This window comes from Rhagoletis pomonella, unplaced genomic scaffold (genome assembly GCF_013731165.1).
Source record: "Rhagoletis pomonella isolate Grant_MI unplaced genomic scaffold, Rhpom_1.0 Rhpom_scaffold_00014, whole genome shotgun sequence".
In the NCBI taxonomy this organism is placed as follows: Eukaryota; Metazoa; Arthropoda; class Insecta; order Diptera; family Tephritidae; genus Rhagoletis; species Rhagoletis pomonella.
The window spans coordinates 20,962,497-20,968,496 of NW_023458568.1; positions in this window are offsets into that span (position 1 = coordinate 20,962,497).

Here is a 6,000-nt window from a genome sequence, read left to right on the forward strand (position 1 = left end):
ACATACATACATCGTTATCGACTATAGTGCTTCAATTAAAATCTCAATTTTTTTGCTGTTCAGACATTTTTGGTGCAATTATGTTTTTTGTCTCGCTATGCCGCAATCGAAATTGAAATTTCCATTCAATGCCCTTACAATCAAAGTTAATTAAATTTAAGAGCAATAACAAAAACAATTCGACTGAATTAATGGATTCAGGCACTTTCCATTTCTATTTCCTTATGAATGAAATGAGATTGCAATTCAAAAATTCCAAAACATATTTGGTATGAATGAACATGTGTATGTATTTATAAAGATATAGTGTAGGGATACTCCCTAGTTCATTATCAACATATATGGGAGTCAGTCGCCTTCTTCATACATTCATACATACATACATATGTATGTATAAATTATATCTATAATTAAATACAATATGCAGAATACTCTAAATGGAACAATAATATTCTTGATTGTTACGAATGATTTTACATAAAATCCCCAAAGAGAAATCCAGCGGCCGGCCCTGGTATATGGTGACAGCATGGGCGTTGCCAGGATCGAATTTAGGGGGGGGCGGCCCGACATATAAAAAAAATCCCAAAATTTTCATCTTTACATATTCATGTTTCTGGCATGCGGGGGACGATATGTACTTGCCAATTTGTTTTACAAAAATTATTTAAAAAGCAGACGTCTCGGTTGCTCAGCAAACCGGTTAATCGTTTCTGCAATTATTTCACTTGATTCTCTAAAACAAATTTTCGATGTATTCTTAAAATGCATAAACCTAAAGGTAAATTTTATAGGAAATTAAACTAACAATTTATTAAAACTAGTAGTAACCTCGAAATACGGGTGAGTACTTAGCTCAAAATTTATTTAAAGAACTTCGTGAAAGGCAACAATTAATCTTGTATTGTTAGACACCTGATAACCCAGGATAATTTTTAAGTTCTTAAAAGACATTACTCTACTCTAAGCTTCGTGCAGTGGGCCATGAGAAAACCGTCATCCTTAAGGTATAGTCCAACATTTTACAATATCTGGTATTAGTCTTAATCTGAAACGCAATAATCATTGAAAATTGGCACCGTTTATGGTGAAAAGTATTTAATATCACACTTTTAAACTAAAGCTTTCTTAAGCCTAGAAGCCTAATCTATTTGGGAGTAACGTAAAGCCTAATATAAAATATAAAATATAAAATATACTCAGTCCTGCCTTATTTTTTAAAGACTATTGAAGTTGTGAGTTTGACTAATAATAAAACATAGTTTTATTAATAAAAACTATAACCACATTTATTTAAAACAACAAAATGAAAAGTAAATTTTGTGTTAAAATTAAAAAAAATACCCATTCCATATACGCCTCGCAGACGTAGATTATACTTTCAGGGTTAACCCTTTCAGTACAAAAATTCGACCACTGGTTCTAAAAAATTTTAAATATGTATACCGGCTAATTTTGGATCGTTCATTTTAAAAATCACATACAAAAATGTGTAAAGCTTTGAGGTTTGCGGTCATTCAGGGTCCTTTTTAATCGTCAGTGATATCCTAGGTGTTTAAAAAAGAAAGGGATCTCAGCTATTTTTATTTTTTGCTTTGTGAAATATATTTCAAAACTATGAATAATACCTAATAACTTTTCCGAATCTTTTCCGAAATTATATTACTCACTATCGACTTTTCTGCCGCTTTTTACTTTTTTGACAAACACGGTCAACTGCAACTGCAGCTTGCACTTTAGTTTGATATATAGCTTAATTCTGTGGCTGCTACAGATCGGCCTAACTAAGTCGTATGGCTGGCGATTGGTACATTTGTACAGATTTGTACATTTTCGCAGTTACAGAGTAGTGTTGTTTGCAAATTCTTTTATTGAGCTGAACACAAATTTCTAAAGAACACCACTCTGTGACTACCAAAATATACAAATCTGTACAAATGTACCAATCGTGTGACACTGTCTTTAGCCCAGTACCACATCCTACAGCTTCAAAATCAAAAAGGAAAAGGAACGACAATATTAGCCTGTTCCCACATTCCATGATTTAGTGAGAAATTGTTCGCAAAATATATGATAAATGTGTGAAAAGAAACGAATTCGGACTATTTCGGACTAATCCTGGAGTACGAGAACAGGCTAGTTTTCTTGTGCTAACAGTGATATCATATGCAGATTAAAGGAAACAAACTTAATGTGTGGCCACAAAATCAAAAAAAGTTTTAAGATGGGAAGAGTTACTCTCAACTTGTGAACTAAAATGTATCACAATTTATACTAAGCTAAAAATAAAAGTATCTTTTAAAAATTCGATGAAAAACGTATCATTTTGATACATTTGGATCAAAGCGGCAACACTGGTGATATCCCAAAGTAAAAAAAAAATAACTAAAACCGATATTTCTCTGATTTTCGCATCGAAAGAGTTAAACGAAAATAAGGCACTGGAAACGCAACATAAAGTTTTGCCATTGCTTGAATTCCGGCAACAAGTACCAGATTTAAAAAAATATCCGCTGTTGAAAACAGCTGCGTGCCGTATATTTTCAATTTTTGGTGCAACGTATAATTGTGAGTCTTTGTACTCTACAATGAAATTCGTAAAGTAAAAATACCGTTCACAATTAGTTGCTTTCGCGTACCTGTTAGTTATTGAAAGTTATAAAAATTATCAGCTTTATTGTGTTCGCATACGCAAAAAACTTGCAAAGTAGGGAAATTGAGAGAGCAAAATGACATTTCATTTGAGGGAAATCTGCTAGTTTCTGCTAGAAAAATTTTTGCCAACAGCAATTTGCCAACAAGAAAACAGCAGATCAAAAATAGCTGGTTGGAATTTACGCAAATCCCAAAATTGAATTTGATGGTTTGGAAGTTAAAATAGCAAAATGCGACTAACTAAACTTGTAAGAAGTAAGTTTAGTCAGTGAACTGTATAAGGAGAAGACTCCGGAATTGGTTTTCTTACGTTTTCAATTGTATACTTTTGAATGTAAACAAAATTTCTATCAGCTGTTCGTCTAACTTGCAAGTTTCTGTAAGTTTTCTGTTCGCGAACTATTTTGGTGCTCGAGCCCATGGGTGACAGGTAATAAGATCAATGAAAATAAGGTCAATTGACTTTATAGTAAAGTAAATTATGCTATTTCCTCATTCAAATGGAATCAACGTCAACAATGCTTGAAGTATGTCGATTGAGAGAGAAAAATATTCTTGCATCGTGCGTGGGATATGGATGTTGTTACAATAAACATTGACCCGTAAGTGTTGTTTCCATAGATGAAAGAGGTTATTGCCAAATTCTCAGTGTGCTATTAATCAACACAGAATCATGAACCACTCGATTTTATTAAAAAAATTTAAAATTTCGATTATAATGTAAACACGATGCGAAAAACCAAACGCAAAAAGATCTAGAATACGAGAAATATTCGAAGAAATAATATAGAAATGCCGCCATGTCCAAAAACACTGGAGGAACACTGAAAGAATAGCGTTTTTAAATTAGCATATTTTGAACGAATTCGGAATGTCTAAGGTCGAAAAGAAACCTTTTGTATAAGGAAACAATTATAGAAAAGGAATTTTCTTTTACTGTATTCATGTCGCTAGGGATAAATCGATACCATCAGGTATTACTCAAATCAGTACTTGTATCAAACAAGGTATCGATACCTACTCAGTATCGGAAAGGTATCGAGTACTTGTACATAGAACTACGATTTGCAGATTTATTTTAAGTTGTTGATTATTTATTTTTTCATACAAAAACAATAGAATACATTTTTACAAGTTTAATAGATAAAGTTTTTTCATATAAAATAAGTTTAAGAAAATAACTCCTTTTTTGTTATGTTTCCACAAAAAAATCAAATTTTCCAAGTGTTTTCCTGAAAGGCATGTTCTGAAATTGGAAACTTTGAACTCGACTCGATTTTCCAAATATTTTTTAATTATATCTGATGAAAAGAGTGAATATTCTAATTGAAAACCGTAAAAGAAGCAGCAGCGACATGAAAAAAATCATTTTAATGCGAGACTTGTAAATTTTTGGGTTAAAAACCACCGATTTCAAATTTTCGAATTTTAGAATATGCCTGATAGTTGTAAATGTTTTTAGAAAAGCCTCTAGCAAGAGACAGATGACCTAACAACCGTTATGTATAGAGAAATGTAGTGCCCAAATCTTCCCATTCCTCTAATGGGTTGCTTTTCAAAGATGATGCTGAAGCATAATAAGTTTTGCGCTTTAGATACAAGTACTTTTTTTCGATACTTACTTGGATCGCAGTAAAAAGTATCGAGTAAAAAAGTACTTGGTAAATTGAGAAAAGTATCGAGTATGTACTTGGATTTACTTGTATCTATTTATCCCTACATGTCGCCGCCAACAATTTGTGACATCATTTAAAAGCAGCTACGGAGAACTACGACACTATTTATTAGATGGCAACAGTACGCGAAATAGCGTCAATTGACCTTATTTCCATTGATATTGTTATCTGTCACCGAATGGTTTTCATAATTTACTTGTTAAAGTCCATGTGTTATTTATTGTTGTACCGGAAACAAAATATTATGAAAATATTTTTGACTAGATCGCCCTCACCCGCTTCGCTGAGTGAGTGAAATTTCTGCGTGCTACGTAGTGTCATTTATTTCAATAAAACTCAACATATTGAACCTATGCCAAAAATAGGAGATTTGAAATTTTTATAAAAATCTTCAAAACATTTACAAACTAAAATTTTCTTAAACCTCTCCCTTGCGACACTTTTTCTTCCTTACATGTAGTTTAGAAATGAAGTCCTTTCAACCATATTTTAGTAATTCATTGAAATTATTGAATACATAGTTTGAATTTTATTGTTTAAACAGTTGTCAACCTTTCTAAACTGTTTTTTTCTGATACTCATATTGTGATTCATACCTAAAGGTGAAAAGGCGCCAAGTGCATTTTTTTCGAAATTTTGTTTTTGATGCAGAATGACAGGTAACTACATCGATTTTTCGTGTTGGCATCTTTTCGCCCTTAGGTGACGATATGCATGTGTTCAAATTACCTAATTGCTATAATTCAAGTTGAATTTGAAATTTAACATATGGAAACCCTGGAATACATATGTAGCTTAGAAATAAAGCCTTTTCAATACTCTTTCGTATAAACCTATATTGTAATAATTCATTTAATTTATAATATATGTAATTGTATTTGAATGTAGTTTTAAAACAGGTGATAACCCTACCCAAATACCGCAGAAAATTCTATCTGTTCAAGCTCTTAAATTAGACACTTTAACTTGAGTATAATTAATTTAAATTCGAATTTTAAAACAGGTGGCAACTGTCTTCAAAATATTTTCCAACTATAACCTTTCATCTGACACTCATTGTGATACATAACTCTCTTAATTCAAGTACCATATGATTATTCAAACAGGTGGCGACCCTCCTACATTTAGTTAAGAACTAAAACCCTTACCAAAAGCCTTTCGATTGATACCCATATTGTAGTGATTCATTCACTAATAAATTTTTAAGCGAGTGGTAACCCTTGTAAAACACCTCAGTAATATTCTAAATGTTCAATCTGAAGGTTTCTAAACAATCTTTCGTTTGACACACATATTTTAATTTTTCAGATACACAGCTTGCGAATAATTAATTTAAATTTGTGGCAACCCTTTCCAGTACTCTATCACAAATATTTATTTCCTAAGGTATGCAGTATGAAGAATTCCGCTTGCATGGGATGTGCCAGGCCCCTTCGTCTAATCGAGATTAAATCTATTCTATATTTTAAGTTGGGATTAATGACACCAGTGCACAAAATTTTATGGTGATCGGTTGAGTAGTTAAAGCGTGAAAGCGTAGTAAACAAACAAACTCACTTTCGGATTTATAATATTAGTAAAGATTGCATATTTTAGTTGTATATAGCGCATATTTTTGTGTTTTGAGTGCATATTTCTTATGTGCGCATATTTTCGATTTTTTAGTGCC